The sequence below is a fragment of the Podarcis vaucheri genome (assembly GCF_965113315.1).
Source record: "Podarcis vaucheri genome assembly, chromosome: 10".
NCBI classification, from domain to species: domain Eukaryota; kingdom Metazoa; phylum Chordata; class Lepidosauria; order Squamata; family Lacertidae; genus Podarcis; species Podarcis vaucheri.
This window is the reverse complement of record NC_138748.1, coordinates 35,586,355-35,603,537: the sequence shown is the minus strand read 5'-3', so window position 1 is coordinate 35,603,537 and position 17,183 is coordinate 35,586,355.

Here is a 17,183-nt window from a genome sequence, read left to right as displayed (position 1 = left end):
GTGTGGAATTTCCTTGCTAGATATATTGAAGGGGACCCAGTGGGTTGATTGAGTGCACCTAAGGCTGCAGTATTACCAGGTGTGGACATGGACAGGAAACTTCTGATGTATAAGCAGGAAATTAGGTAGGTAGGTAGGTAGATAAATAAGACAAGAGGGGTTGGATAAGAATAAGTTTGTGCATATATGTTGAAATGTAAACCTATGAGATATTGCCACTTCTAGATAATCCTTCAAATCCCACCTAACACTGTATATCTACAGACAGTGAGTATTGGCAGAAGAAATTATATAACAAGACTGATTTTCCTGGTTTGGAAGCTATTGAGGTTCATTTAATTTCCACCCAGCATCTTGATCATCAGCGAGTAGCAGGATTTTGTTAATCCTAAACACTATGCTAGTACTTCAGTTTTTAATACATCTGGCAGAGTAGGGATCCAAAATACACACTGCTGTATGAAAATTGGTGACCCAGTTAAAAGTTCTCAAGGTTTAAACCTACACAAGAGGCAGTTATTGCTTTCTATGAAAGTGTCTAGATGCCAACCACTCTGATATTTTATCCTAATAGGATTTCATTTGATACCCTCCCAATTTTTAAAACTAGATTAACCATGCAAAAATAAGTGTATATTCTGTGTGTTTGGCCTTCTTTGTATTCACTAATTAGGTGAAAACAGGCATGACTGATTAATTAGGCTGTCACTTGTTTCAAGTCTGTCTAAATCTTATAGTGGAGAAATATGTGAGTCATTATAGCCTGGGAATCTCTTTCTCTGGCCCTCATCTTTTTTTCCTCCTTTCCACCCTTTTAAAATTGATTTTTAATTTCAAGTAGCAAAGCATACCCATGCATGGAAAACAGAGCTGAATGGTTGTACAGAAAATAAAGGAAAATAGCGGCTGATGGTTGTGGTTTCAGACATTCCAAGAAAGGCAATCAAATGAAAGTGCTTCTCCATAAGGTCCTATGAGTCGATGGAGGCTGAAAACCATGTTTGATGGAGAGTGAAAACCATGTTCAGTTGTCTTAACAAAGTCAATAAAAAGGATAGCAGATTGTATAGAAGGTGTGAGCCTTCCCCCTTCCCTTATCAATATTCCTTTTGTGAAATGGTTAATCTGTCCATAAATATGATGTTTCTCTATAAACACATAATTGGGAAATCTAGGCTTCAAAAAGATTTGCATTTGAAGTTTTCCAATTTTTTGCAATCCCTAATCCAGCTGCAGCTCATAAATGGAGGATGAGGTCTTTACAGGTTATGTTCTTAATCTGAGGAGTAAAATAAGAGAGTAGGGCTATTTTTGGTTATGGTTTTAGTGACTGTCCTATCATTTGATTAATTGTTTGAAACACTTTTTTTTCCGAAAGGGGGAAAAACACACCACTTGTTTACCAGAGAGTCAGGTAAAGTGCATTCCTGCCAGCCAAGTTTGGATGTGTTGTGATTAATTTGTTTTAAACTGTACAAAACTATAACAGAAATGACTGATTCATCAAAGAAGAAGAAGAAGCTTCAAATAGCTTCATAGGCTGGCATGCATTAAAAAAAAAAAAGTCTGCAAGAGACACCTGAATGTCAAAATTGAAGATTTCAGATGAATTTCTGCTGGGGGTAGTGGGGCAAAAATGATCCCTGTATTGGCCAATAGAGGGCAGCCAACATTTCTCCCACTATGTAGCATCATTCCCAGGGCCAGATTTAGGTTTGAAGAAGAAGAGGAGTTTGGATTTGATATCCCACTTTATCACTACCCGAAGGAGTCTCAAAGCGGCTAACATTCTCCTTTCCCTTCCTCCCCCACAACAAACACTCTGTGAGGTGAGTGAGGCTGAGAGACTTCAGAGAAGTGTGACTAGCCTAGGGTCACCCAGCAGCTGCATGTGGAGGAGCGGAGACGCGAACCCGGTTCACCGATTGCGAGTCTACCGCTCTTAACCACTACATCACACTGGCTCTCTGATGAGGCCCTAAGCTACTGAAGGCAATGGGGTCCTTTATATGGGTTTCCCCAGCCGCCCAGAGTGGCTGGGGAAACCCAGCCAGATGGGCGGGGTACAAATAATAAATTATTATTATTATTATTACTATGTCCAGCTGTCCTTTGTCAACAACAAATTGTTGCTGTTTTTTGTGTTGAATATATGCTATTAAGCAGGCGGGGCCCATTACTTACATCATAGGAGCCGACACAACACAATAAAAAACACTGTTGTTGTATGTAGGTTTTATTTTGTTTTTTATCTTATATTTTGGAAATGTACATCCAGGTTTTTTTCCCTTTAATTTTTTGGGGGGCCCCCAAGAGAGTGGGACCCTCAGCTATAGCTTGTTTAGCTTGTTTAGTTTATGTTAATCCAGGACTGATCATTCTCTTGAGGGATTATGCCCTAGGACCACAACTAAGATGCTGGTCAAAGCAGCAGCAACATTGTTGTTGTTGTTGTTGTTGTTGTTGTTGTTGTTGTAAAAAGGAAGAAAAGGAACACTTCAAATTTAAAGGTCTGACCACCCTAATTCTTACAATTCAACTCCACACCAAAGTTGCCCACATTCATCAGGATGAATCATCACACAAAAATGTTTTGGAGTATTTGGCCCATTAGTTTCTGCAGTTTTCCTAGTTGATTTCTCCATAACCCTCCAGAACAAAGACATTTCGGTTGCACATCCTTCTAAAATTGGTTCAAGTGCTCCTCTATGGTGTTTCCTATACCAAATGTTGGGTAGCATGGTGAGAGATTTTAATGAGAAATTTTAATAAGGATTGGGAAGTACATTTGCCCATATTCAGGCAGTTTTCACCACTGTCAAACCCTTAAAACTGACTTACCATTTGCACACATGGATTATGAATTGGCAAGTTCTGACCTGAAATGTTTATTATGTTTCTCCTGTGGATTTATTACCCATATGACTATGACTTCTATTTAACCACATCTTGATCTCTTTCACTTGGAGATTTCTTTCCCAGCCATTTGTCTCCGGACTCACTTATGATGGAATAACTGTCAGGCATAACTTCATATGAAGTATAACTTCCTGATGAAATTCTGAACTAAATCTATGTCATTTGCTCTGGAACTGATACCAGGTTGTCAAAATGCACTTATAAACCTATCTATATATCATTCACCTTTTTTTGGATTTTTTTTTCTCCCTCTGAGAGGCTTACAATAAATAGTAAAATATTGGCTTCTGTTTCAGGGCATATGATGAAGTGTGCATGCACGCAAAAGCTTATACCAAGAACAAACTTAGTTGGTCTCTAAGGTGCTACTGGACAATTTTAATTTTTTTATATATATTTCAACTGTGTCAGACCAACACAGCTACCTACCTGAATCTAGTAAAATAATAACACAACAGTAAAATAATAATGATATTAAAGTCAATGAAATCACAGGTTGCACCCAACATTGTCCATCTGTGAAAGGAAGCCACCTTGCAATGGTGGAATTCTATTTTACACTGCTCAGTTTTATTTGTGTTATACTGTTGTGTTGTGTTTTCATCCAGCTTTTAGGAAATTTTGTTGGATGTTGTTACTTTTCTTTTTCTTTTTATGTAAATAAAAAGCTCTACACCCCTCTACCTCTCCATAACACCTGAATCATGAGAGGCTGGGAAAGCTCTGGACTGATGTTGAACACAAGGATTGATGTTCTAATGCAGGGTTGCACTGGTTGAGGGCTAGCAAACTGCACTTGAATTCTGGAAAGATAAGAGGTTCTGTGGATGGGAGGTTCCAACGTCTAGGAGATCAGTAAGGCCCAAGTTAACAGAAAAGTGAAACAGAGCACAAAGATGGCAATGGGTAAGCCTCCTCAGGAGGGCTATCATTGGAAGGTGATTTACACCCAGTCAGACCACTGCTCTAAGCAGCTCAGTATCGTCTACAGTGACTGGAAGTAACTCTCTGGGGTTTCAGACAGGACATGCCTGAAGATATTGAGGATTGATTCTGGGTCCTTGACATGCAAAGCAGGTGTTCTACCACCAGGTTACTTTGCCCTTCCCCGTAACCAGGGTGCTACAACTGAAAAGGATATCCCCTCCCTGGTGGTTCAAACATAATTTGAAATTACATGACTACTTAATCCAAAAGGTTTTTCTTGAAGAACATCCCTCTGCTGAATCTCTGGCATAATATTATGCCCCAATAGCAATATCCTTGGATAGTGGAGTGGTATATTAAACAGACAGCCCTGTTTAGGGAAGTTTTTAATGACTGATATTTTAATGTATTTTTAACCTTCTGTTGGAAGCCGTCCAGAGTGGCTGGGGTAGAAGTAAATTATTATTATTATAGCCAGTGTGGTGTAGTGGTTAAGAGCGGTAGACTCGTAATCTGGTGAACTGGGTTCGCGTCCTCGCTCCTCCACATGCAGCTGCTGGGTGACCTTGGGCTAGTTACACTTCTCTGAAGTCTCTCAGCCCCACTCACCTCACAGAGTGTTTGTTGTAGGGGAGGAAGGGAAAGGAGAATGTTAGCTGCTTTGAGACTCCTTCGGGTAGTGATAAAGCAGGATATCAAATTCAAACTCATTATTATTATTATTATTATTATTATTATTATTATTATTATTATTAGTTCTGCTCATAGTAGACCCAGAGCCACTGCAATTTGCTAAACGAGCTGTCACATTTTCAGGCTGTTCCTCTCTACATGTGCTTTGCAAAACGGAAGCATGACATGCCTTTTTGGAGGTCAAAGGGGAAGACATTAAGGCAGGTACCAGGCCTGAGGTGCCCAAGTTACAATGATACCATTAGTTGTGCTGAAAACCAGAGAGAAGGAAGACTGAATGGCATGTATGGCAGATCAGTAGTCCCTTTCCCTCTACTGATGGCTTCTGAGCCCAGTCTCTGAGCTTAGTGACTCTTCGGAACCAGGGCCTCAGAAAGTATACAAAGTTATGAGGAAGATGTGAGAGGCTGCAGCTTGCAGGTTGCTCAGGATGTATAAAAAAAGCAAGCCCTTTGTGCTTACTTTTTTTAAAAAAAATAAATAAAAAGCTGTTCTTAAAATATTTCCAGGCACATTTCAAATAATCCAACTCAACAAGCTTTGAATTTGCCATTTCCTGATTCCCCTCCCCCTGCCCCCCATGTTTTGAAATAGTGTTTTTATAAATAATCTATTTCAATGTGTGTGTCTCTTTCCCAAGGGGATGAAAAGTCTCTCTGAAGTTTAAGTAGATACTTTCAGTAGTAATTAGTAACATTTCCCCAGCAATTATCTTCCCCTTCTCTTACAGTAGTACTGTTAATTGAAATCTGTGGGACTCCACGCAGACTGAAGTACCACTTCCTGGGAGTTACGGCAGCATATTCTGACTCTGGGGAAATAGGAACACACTTTGTTCTCCTGTACTTCATTGCAGAGGTTTCATGCTTCTGTTTTGTTGCTTAGATTTAATGCGAGGAGGCATGACACATACTACTTGGCGCTGCACATTCAAGCAGAGAAAGTCTGCACCAAGGAAACCCAAATTCTTTGAAATTATGCATGGCAGCACAGCAAGCCCCTTTCAGATAATCAATTTGGGTTTAGCAAATGCACGTTGTATGTTCAGGGATCGAGGGAGGAGGTTCTCTTTCCAACTTACACATGTCCATTAGAATGTGTGGGGGGAAACCTGTGTGTTTATGCCTTGTACATACACAGGCCCTGTAGGCAGCTCTAAAGCCTGCAAAAGACACCAGTTCACCACAAAATCAGATTTGCTTCTCCCTGGCTTAGCTGAATGGGTTGATCCCAGTCAATTAGGGATCATTCCATGAATAGAACCAGATGGCTATGCTATGTAGCCAATCAGTTTTAACTGTGTGATGACTTCACTGAGGGCAAAATTAATTACAGTGGTACCTCGGGTTACATACGCTTCAGGTTACATACGCTTCAGGTTACACAGTCCGCTAACCCAGAAATAGTGCTTCAGGTTAAGAACTTTGCTTCAGGGTAAGAACAGAAATTGGGCTCTGGAGGCGCAGCGGCAGCAGGAGGCCCCACTAGCTAAAGTGGTGCTTCAGGTTAAGAACAGTTTCAGGTTAAGAACGGACCTCCGGAACGAATTAAGTACTTAACCCAAGGTACCAGTGCACTTGAGCAACAGAACAAGGCAGCATAATGTGAATGAGCAGGTCAATTTTATTTATTTATTTATTGATTGATTGCAGAAATTGCCTAACCACAACAACAATGTTGATAAAGGAAAGTGTTGTTTTTTTTCATTTCTGCATTGTCAGAAATGTTTCCAAAAACAGTGACTAGGTTTATGCCTAAATAAATTGACAGTGTTAATGTAATGTGTAATTAGGCCCAGGACCAGCTCTAGACATTTTGTTGCCTGAGATGAAGGCTCAGAAGGTGTTTCCCCCACCATGCATGGAGTCTGGCTAGAGTAGCAGTTCACTCTTACATCAACACTGGTGATGGGACAACATCTCCATCATACCTGAAACTTAGGGGACTCTGGTGGGATGGTTGGTGCCTCCTTCCGTCTCAACCACCTGTTAGATGTTTGGCTTTAAGGTTTCCGTTTCCGAGGCAGTATGCCTCTCTGCATAGGGACGCAGGTGGTGCTGTGGGTTAAACCACAGAATCTAGGACTTGCCAATCAGAAGGTTGGCAGTTCGAATCCCCGCGACGGGGTGAGCTCCTGTTGCTTGGTCCCTGCTCCTGCCAACCTAGCAGTTTGAAAGCACGTCAAAGTGCAAGTAGATAAATAGGTACCGCTCCAGCGGGAAGGTAAACGGCATTTCCGTGCACTGCTCTGGTTCGCCAGAAGCGGCTTAGTCATGCTGGCCACATGATCCGGAAGCTGTACACCAGCTCCCTCGGCCAATAAAGCGAGATGAGCGCCACAACCCCAGAGTCGGTCACGACTGGACCTAATGGTCAGGGGTCCCTTTACCTATGCCTCTCTGCATACCAGCCACCAAGAGACGATAGCAGAATAGTTCTACTGCCTTCCTATTCTATGGGTGGACTTTGTAGGAGCAATTGGCTGGCACTGTGAGAACAGCATTCTGTAGTAGATGGACTGTTGATCTGGTCCAACAGAGCTCTCTTATCGTCTTAAGTTGTCACACTGAATTTAACAGGCGTTAAGTGCAACTAACTTTCTTTGGATTATGGCTTTTTACTAAGGAAAATCACCAAGGATATTTGATCTTTCTTCAAGAAACTGACAATATAAATTGGTCAGTTTAAGTCCTTTATGCCATACAATTTCCTTTACCGTCACCATTGGAAAATCTGTCTTGTCTTACCATTGTCTTACCCTATATGTTCCATACAAGAAGGGATAAGTTATAAAATAGCCACAGGATTAAACTTGTAAAATTGTACCTTGCTGGGAACATAAATTAGAGGCCTGAATTTACTAGATCATGGGATTCTTTTTAAACATACAGTTTGTAGTTTGTTTCACTCCTCCTCCTGCTGCCCAGAAGCCTTTGGCAATAACATAAAAATAATAATAACTTACATGTCTAATTATTATCATCTGAAACTATCCAGAATTACAGTTGCCCCCACAAATAAAAATTACTGTAGGACTTAATTATTTTGGCCAGAATGTTAAGATTCCTATGTTATGAGAAATATAAACAAATTTTATATTTTATGTCAGGGCATGTTGAGCTAACAGTAAGTCTTTTCATTATGATTATTATTTCACAACAATAAAACTCAACTTTTAATAATAACTTTAGTTCCACTTTCAACAATCTGAGGTGTTGTTTCTTCGTTTGTGACTTATTTGAGCTGCTTCTCAGTAATATATATATTTATTTGGGCAACTAGCTGAATACCTATGAAAAAAGGTGGTTCTATACTGACACCGTTTAGGGTGGGATTCAGTCACACATCAGCATGCTCAGGCTGTGCAACTAAAGTTGTTTGCCGCTTTTGTGCGCCAAACCTGTCCTCCCAATTGACTTTTCATGATAAGGAGAGTGTAGCAAAAAGGCACTAGAAACTGTAGGATGACAATTAATGCAACATCAAATAACTTTCCTGCAAACAAATCAAAATGAATTCTGAATAAAGAACCAACATCATCTAACTTCCCAGCAAAGTTTTGGGCAAACAAATCAGAATGAGTGCTCAATAAACAGATTGGCTGGGACTGACCAAATCCCCATGTTACTTTAAATTTATGCTTATCTGGAGAATTTGTTTCTCACTCACCTGGCATTTGTGGGCAGGGGATTAAAACGAAGCAAGAGCTGAGCAGTGGCTCTTGAGATGCACAAGAGAAAGCCCCCCCTAGTTGTAGGGGAAGGGGGCATGAAGAAGATCACTTGTTCATTTCCCAGTGTCTCCAGTTAAAAGCTTCAAGGGGTAGGTGATGAGAAAGCCACTGCTAAACTAGATCAGGGTGGGGAACTTTTTCAGACTCAGGGTCTCATCCCCTTCTGTGGAACCATCTGAAGACCAGGGGTGGGTGGGGCAAAGGCCAAAGTGGGCAGGGCAATGAGTGCAAACTAGCAGGCTAGTTTTACACATGCTCACATACTCTGTGACCCATTCAGGCAAGTAAGAAGAATTATCAGAATTAAATGGCACATTCTAGTCAGGCCAGGATGCTCAAGGAGAGTCCCAAAGGCCAGAGGGAAATGTGCACAATTCAACTCCCATAAACAGAATATGTATGCATTCTCCATGAGGTCTGGTGAATGTGCACAGTAGCTGGATGTTAGGCACATGGACCCCTCATCACAAACCATGTAATATAACAGAATGTGTGTAAGTATGTCACCTAATATGCACGCTATCTCTTCTCTTTGTTAAGTTGTTAAATGATATGCCTAGACCATGTTTCTGACACTACTTGAATGTGTGGAAGCACTCAGTTTGCTATCTCTCTAGGCACCTCACACTTTCCTTGTCAGCTGTTTCACGGGGAAATGCTTGTTACTAAAAAGGTGATAATAATTAATTCTTTTTAAAAAAACACACACCAAAAATACTGAATCAGTTAAACAGAACTTAGAAACAATCAAATTGCAGGTGCAGGGTTAAAGCTCAAAGCTAGGATTCTGTCCTGGGTTATATGTCTCTGCCCCTCTACACTGGTATGTGGTTTTTTGGGGGGTGGGCAGCTTGCACTTAAGTGTTGAGCATTCATGCTGATTTGTTTGCCCCACATTTGTAGGGAGGATATACCCCATCCAGTGTTTATGGAACATCTATTTTGATTTGCTTAAACAGTGTCACATCAATCAATCATTATCCCACCCTTTCCAAAGCATCCCCCATTTCCTTGCTGCAAGATGTCTAGGTTTTTGTTTTTGGGGATTCCTTAAAAATATATATATCAGGTTCGTTGAACAAGGACACAAAATCCACTTCAATTACACAACATGAATGTGTTGTATCTAACCAAATCCCAATTGCAAAATAGTGACTGCAATTGAAGTGACCTGCATAAATAAACAAATAAAAAGGTAAATGACCCCTGGATGGTTAGATCCAGTCAAAGGCAACTATGGGGTGTGGTGCTCGTCTTGCTTCAGGCTGAGGGAGCTGGTGTTGTCCACAGGCAGCTTTCGAGGTCATGTGGCCAACATGACTAAACCACTTCTGCTGCAACAGAACACTGTGACAAGTACCAGACCACTCGGAAATGCCACTTACCTTCCTGCCGCAGCAATACCTATTTATCTACTTGCACTGGCATGCTTTTGAACCGCATGATAAATATCACATGTAGTTTAGTCTCAAAAATGAGGCTGCGTTGGGCTGCAAATTTCATTGGTGCATCAGGTGTGTGTGTGTAAGTGTGTGTAAAAGTGTAAGTATTTTCCCCAGATTGAAATAGCCTCTCATGTCCTGTACTACTCTCAAGGGGGGAAATATAGACAATGTCTCATCAGACTGGTTGAAACTGAATGAAGATACAGTATTCTTCTCCACTGACATTATTCCTTCCTTCTGAAAACAAAGTAGCATTTCAGTTAGCTATACCACTTGGCATGGATCCCGTCTCAACAGAAACATACTGCTTGCTACATTATTGCCAGACTTATTTCCAACTGCAATGCAACCTTTGTAAATGTAACTTGGAGCTGTCTTGGGTGAGTGGGGGGTTAAGAAATGCTACATCACAATCTGCACCGATGGTATGGCATAAATAAACCAACCTTCTCCAATCTGATGTCCTCCAGATATTTGGAATTATGGCCCCCATCAGCCCCAGACAACACAGACAGCGGTCAGGGACTATGGGAGTTGTAGTCCAAAACATATGATTGGCATCAGCTTGGAGCTTCTATCCTCCAACCCAAAGTTCATGTCTTCCATGATACGGACATGTTCTGCTACTGTATAGACTAATTTTAGGGGCTTCTCTTTACCACAAATGCAAGTTTCATCAGCCAGCTCTGCTGCATTCCCAATTTGTGCTCTTTTGCTAAGGCTGTGTGCACCCTAAATTGTTTGTGGCACAAAAATGTGGAGGTTGGTTGTTTTTTTTTCAATCTGGGATCATTCATGCTCATCCCAAACATGTAGCTTTCAATCTAGATTGATTCTAGAAGCTGCCATCCACAAGTGTGGGTGTAGTTAACTTGATAAGTGTTTGAAAACCATCCACTTGGTTAGGTTACCCATGCCTTTTCCGCCCTCCTCTAGGTGAATAAAGAAGGAAGTGGTGATTGTGATCCTGGTATACATCCACCTACAGCATCATTGGGCAGGTGTGGCTACTCCCCCCTCCCCCAACACACACATTTGTTGGGACTGCTTATATGTGTTTTCAAATTGACACATTGTGGGGTAATGCAGAATTGCAATGGGCTTTTATTTTTTGGAATAAAACCAGTTTCTCCAGAAGCACTTTTCACCGGCAGAAAATATGCAACACATCTAGACTGTGTGTTAGCTATATAGGAAAAACAGCTGCCACCTCTCCTTTGATTCTAGAATGAAATGTTTTGTGTATGCAGTCTAAGTCACAAGTGTGCAGTTTTCACGATGCAGTGAATGGATGACATGATACCTCTTTGTTGCTTAATGCATGCTGCCACGAACCACTAACAGAAGCAGGCTACTTCCAACCCATCCTATGTAGTCATTTACTTCTCTCTTGAACTCCCAAGCTGCATTATTTCTTATTGCAGAGTCTCATCTTTCTTTTGTCCATACATTGGCACAGAAGCCACATTCCCCTGGCAATATGGGCAACTATTTTCTAATTTTTATTTTTGTCTTGGATGGATAATTAAGGACCTGAATCACCCATGCACGGCACAGGGAAATTCCAAGAACTCTGATCAATATTTCTCTCCATTTGATTGTGCTTAAAGCTTTGCGCAGCCGATTGCATGGCACCTAGACCACATAAGGAGCATCACATGTTTTTCTGTTGCTAGGGGTAACTGAGAAGAGAGTGAGAACTGGCTACCGCCTGTCACATGACATCCTGCAAAATGTAATGCATTCGGGCAGCTTGTCCTTAGATTGTTTAAGCCTTGTTATGATCACATGATTACATCACTCAAGTAATAGATGACTGCCAGTTAGAAATAAAGTGATTTACTGCATGTTACTGGAACCAAACTGACTAACGTTGTTGCAAATGTAACCATGCCTGAATGCCCATCTCTATTAAACAGAATTGCCATAAGTCAAGGGTATGTCTCCATACTATTTATTCCTAATAGATTTGACACCTGCTTTATTTTGCAGATTTTTTTAGAAGCAGTATTTTTTAAAAATAAATAAGAAAGAAAGATCCACCAGCTTGAATACAAAGCCAGGACATATTAGGATTTAGGCAAGCTAGCAAGTCATTATCACTTTCTTCTCAGCCACCTTCTTCAGAGAACAAGTGGAAATGACACTGTTAACCTTATTCTAGCTTCTGATAAATTTGAGTCCCCATTGCTGTCATTCAGTTTGTGTCTCTGCATGTGCATGACAGAGTTTGCTTAAAAGAGGCTTAGGGGCTAATATAGCAGGGCCATTGCAGGTCAAGCTTCACAGGCATTGGCAGAAATACAGAATACCTCTGGCCTCAAATGAACTTGGGAAGCTCCTATTGAAGTAATGGGATCAGGGAGGAAATGAATTTAATGAGACTTTAAGAGCATAGGAATTGCCATGCCACAGAAGTCCTTGGTGGGTCTTATCCAGTCTTCCCCCCAACCCTGTGCCCTACAGATAGTTTGGGCTATGATTCTCATCAGTCTCAGCAAACTTGGCTAATGGTCAGGTTTCATGGTCCAAGAACATCTGGGGGACATTAGGTTGTTGTTGCTGTTGTTGTTGTTGTTGTTGTTGTTGTTGTTGTTGTTGTTGTTGTTATAAGTTGTATACTGCCTATCCCTTCAGCTATTCATACACATCCCTCCCCATATGTTGAAGGCTGAACTTCAAGTGGACTCTGCACATGATTTAGACCCTGGAAGGTCAGGATTCTAAATTGCAGAGGGAACTTGAATACAACAGTTCAGAAGCTCAGTCCACAATTATGGAGTGTGGTGGAAATGGCATTAGTTATGTACAGGGTGATGAAGACAACAGGCCACCCCCATGTCCTCTGTTGTGTGGTGCCAATTGTGTGTGTGTGTGTGTGTGTGTGTGAGAGAGAGAGAGAGAGAGAGAGAGAGAGAGAGAGAGAAGACACAGAGAGACAGAGATGAGGACACAAATGAGCAATACAGGTGCATATAAAAGATCCTAGGTTGAATCCTTGGTGTCTTCAGGTAGGGTTGGGAAAAATTGTTTGCCTGAAACCCTGGAAAGCCACTGCTGGCCAGTGTGGAGTACTGACCTAGGTAGGCTAACTGCACCTAGGCAGTTTCCCGTGTTTCTGTAGTTCCTAAGTTTGGAAACTACTCAGATATGTGGATTAATTGCTAAAGGAACCGGCAGTAGACATTATACCCCCTCTTATGTGAATACTTTAAAGGGACAGCTCTGTTATAAGAATGGCCTAGAGTGTCTAAGTGTGACACTGCTAGCCCATCTGCACTTCTAAAAATTTCACCTTGCTAGGCTTATGAACATCTATTAAAAAAGAGTTGATGAAGATAGACGTAATTATGGTTCATGCTCTCAGAAGCCTGAGCTAATGAGATCGTGGGGAAATGTGGCCAAGGTCCAGTTGGCAATGCTGCTAGTGCCAAGGGCAGGGCTCTAGATCAAAAGAAACAGGTTCGACTTCTAGTCTCAGCATCAAAGGATCATTAAATGTGAGCATACTGGCAGTTTCTGCTTAGATGTATCATTTATTTTAGTTTGGCTCCTGATGCCTGCTGAAATATACAGATTGATAGATGCACAATTTCGGAGCAGACTATGAATTTCAGCAACTGGAAATGAGTTTTTATATGAAGACAATTGGCTATAATACATGCAGAAGATCTTCAGGTAGCACTGGGAATGAACCCTGCCTGAAGCCCTGGAGGGCTGCTGCCAGTAAGTGTAGACCAGGGTTTCCCAAACTTGGGTCTCCAACTATTTTTGGACTACAGTTCCCATTATCCCTGACCACTGGTCCTGCGAGCTCAGGATGGTGGGAGTTGTAGTCCAAAAACAGCTGAAGACCTAAGTTTGGGAAACTGTGGTGTAGACAATACTGAGTTAGATGAACCAATGATCTCAGTATAAGATTGCTCACTATGTTCCTAACAGAATTTATTGGTTTAGTTTTACATTTTAAAAAATCACGGTTGTTGAGATGAGCCCTTTTGACACTGAACAGGCACATCAGTGAAAGCAAGATCCTAATGGGAGGACAGGTTCTCCAACTACACATTCTCTTTTCAAGGCTGAGAAGGAGTGTAGCCATAGAGCAGGCATAGGCAAACTCCGGCCCTCCAGATGTTTGGGACTACAATTCCCATCATCCCTGACCACTGGTCCTGTTAGCTAGGGATGATGGGAACTGGAACTGTAGTCCCAAACATCTGGAGGGCTGCAGTTTGCCTATGCCTGCTCTATGGCTACACTTGCCTACACAAGATCACTATCACAGCATGCACTAGCTCCATTGCAGATTCTAGGCACATTCAGCTGAACATGGTGAGACTCTTCCGACTTTTGCCTCCAATGCAGGAAGGACAGAAGTGGGGCTAAAAGTATGAATGAATTCTGGGATGGAGGCGTGGTGCTTCCATGTGCTTCCTTGCCCACCCCCACCCCCACATGTTCCCCTGAATGCACAGACAAGGCTTTACGATGTATTTTTTTTTGTTTATTGCATTTATATTCCACCTTTCCCCCCAAGGAGTTCAAGGTGGTGGACATGTTTCTCCCTCTCCTCAGTTAATCCCCACAACAACTCCATGAGGTAGGTTAGGTTGGGGAGCAGTGACTGGCCCCAGAGTCACCCCATGAACTTCATAGCTGGGTGAGGATTTGAACCCTGGTCTCTCAGGTCCTAGTCCAGCACTCTAACCACTGCACCACAAAGGCTTTCATTCTTACAGTCATCAGATGAGGGACATATATATATGTACCAGCCTATAGTCAAGTGGCAAAGATGTGACAGTGACAAATAAGATTAAATTCTAATAGAAAATAATAAAATAAGACTTTATCGGGACATACCTGTAACTACAGAAAGCATGCTAACTGCGTATCATAGACTAGACATCACAGCTATTAATAAGTAAGAAGACTGCACATTTTAAAGATGGATAATGCTGGTCTATTGACAAACATGAATAGTATTTTAGCATAACAGTAAAGCAAGTGAAAGTACTATATATATAAAGGAATAGTTATGGAGCACTGCCTCTGTCTTCAGGGATTGTTCCTAAATCAAAGTTCAAAGCATCCACAGCAACTGGGAACACACCAGAGCATCATTATGACAATGACACTTAGAGTTCTAAGCGTGCCATTTCCCCCTTCTCAGTTAGCCAAGCCAAAGAAGGAAAGACTGCCCATTAACTGAAGCACCTGCTTTGTCTAGCTGCTTCATAATCCTTGATTAATAATGCAAGAACAGAAAGGCAATGAATGGGTCCAACCCAAAGATGCTTATATACATCCTCTCCTATCACTGCACACTTGAATCAACTCTCACCATGCCGATGATCTGTTTGGGGAGTGGGGGAAGAAAGGGGTGCACTCATATTCCATCCACTGATCAATAGCACTAGAGATGCCAGTGTCAAATTCTTGTATGCAGTGAAGAAGATTGTATTGCTTCCTGCTGTCCCCTACTTCAGGCAGCTGATTTTGAATGCTGTGCAAGGGCAGCAAATTATTAGTTATTTACAGTGCAATCCTATGCATGTCTACTCAGAGATGAACCCCAGATAAGTGTGTAAGGGGATCCAGCTTTCATTTATTATGAAGATAATAAGAATCTATATGGTAGTTCTAAGGTCAATGTGATCACAGCACATCTGAATTAGTGGTATTCCTGTGCAGTGTCTGGATACAATGTTGTGATTAGTGGAGAAGTTGTGGTCTCTGCATGCAAAATTCTTGTACTGTATCCCTAAGATTACACTGGCCGAGCACTGGATTTTACTACTTTGTACAAGAGGGCAAGGGTGGCTGTCACAGGGGGACCTACATACAGGGCTACCTGGTGAGTAATAAAGCAATACATTTCCCCTTCCTCCAACATTTTCTCTTAATCCTTTCATTGTGTGCCTCCTTGATTACAGCTTTGCGCATTTGTAAAAATTTACCTGGCAAGCCAACCTTCCATTATAAGAAAAAAGAAATCCCACTGTGCTCTAGATGCCTAAGCTCAAGGCAGAACTTAATTAAAGTTCAAACGAGCATGTAAGGTGTTTAAAATGTGTGGCATACTTTAAAAAAAAATGCATAAAGAAAATGTTGCTCATTCATCCCCTCGCATAATTTCTCTTCAGTCAAATGATGTCCCTCCACTTCTAGGTAGTTTCCCCCCAATATGCTCCAAGTAGATTAGCACCGGCACACATAATTACATTTAATTTTTGCACTTATTGTGCAGTTTTCTTTGCATGTGACAATTATGCTTGCTGATTAGGAAATTAATTCATGACTAACTTGCATGTTGTTTCAAATAGTGTTTGCAGCTGCTAAAGAATCTGGCAGGAGGTACATAAAACAAGCTCCTTTATTTTATTTTTTTAAAAAATGCCTATGCTAAACTCCTCACATTTTGTGTCGCTTCAGCTATGTCTTTTTGCTGCTTGCTGAGTTAAATCATGATACAGTAGTTGCCCACTCAACCTGTGCCTCCCATCTGGGTTACTAGGTTACTTTCTCTGCCTGCTGCTACCCCATCTCTGCTGCCTAGTTCCTACACCGACACACCTTTCCTTTAACAACTTTAATAAAGAGTGCTATTTTAAAACTGGCAACATGGGGACCAGACCCTCATATACTTAAAAGAGTTTAGACATAGAGAACACCCATTTAAATCAAGTCCACTGGTTTCAGTTGGTCTCCACACGGAGTAGGATTTAGTTGGCTATCACTCATAGTTTTACAGACGATGGGATTTCTGCAGTCAAGCTACCCATGTGTTAATCTGTTTTGTGGCAGATTATCTCCTGGTGATAGATGGCACCTGTGGAATCTAAAGGAGGCCGAGATTTGCTGGGAGTCTCTTGTTCACTTGGGCAAGACAATCTGGGCTCGCTCCAGTTCATGGGTATAGCCAGGGGTCAGAGAGGGGCTGCTGCTCTCCCAAATCAAGTAAATCAATACAAAATACTTAACTAACTGAGGTTCTGTCCCCCTAACACAAAGCCTGCCCCCCAGATAAATCCTAGCTACGCCCGTGCTCCAGTCTGAGGACGAGCTATGGCATCTTCTCTCTCCTGAAGTTGGTTCCCTGCAGCTGGTTTTCCTGAGTGTGCAATGGAAGGCTGCTGCTGCACAGGTTCCTTTGATTCTTTCTCATGGCTTGTTCTCTCCTTGGATCAGTGTATGTTCACATGGCTTTGGACCTCAGCTTTCCTCTTCTCTTTATTCTGTAATTCTTTTTGCTGTATCCAAACTTGCTCACCCATATCCCACTTAGTTTGGGTAGGTGCCTTAATTTGTGTTCTGCTATAAATTCAACTTATCCGTTGTGTCCCTGTTGGCTGTTGAAAGCTGACTCACGTGGGCACCAAAGTGTTGACCCATCAGTCCCTGTGCTTGACTACAAACTTTGTGAAGGTGCATTCAGGATGGCTAGATATAGCTCAGGTGTGTCCATG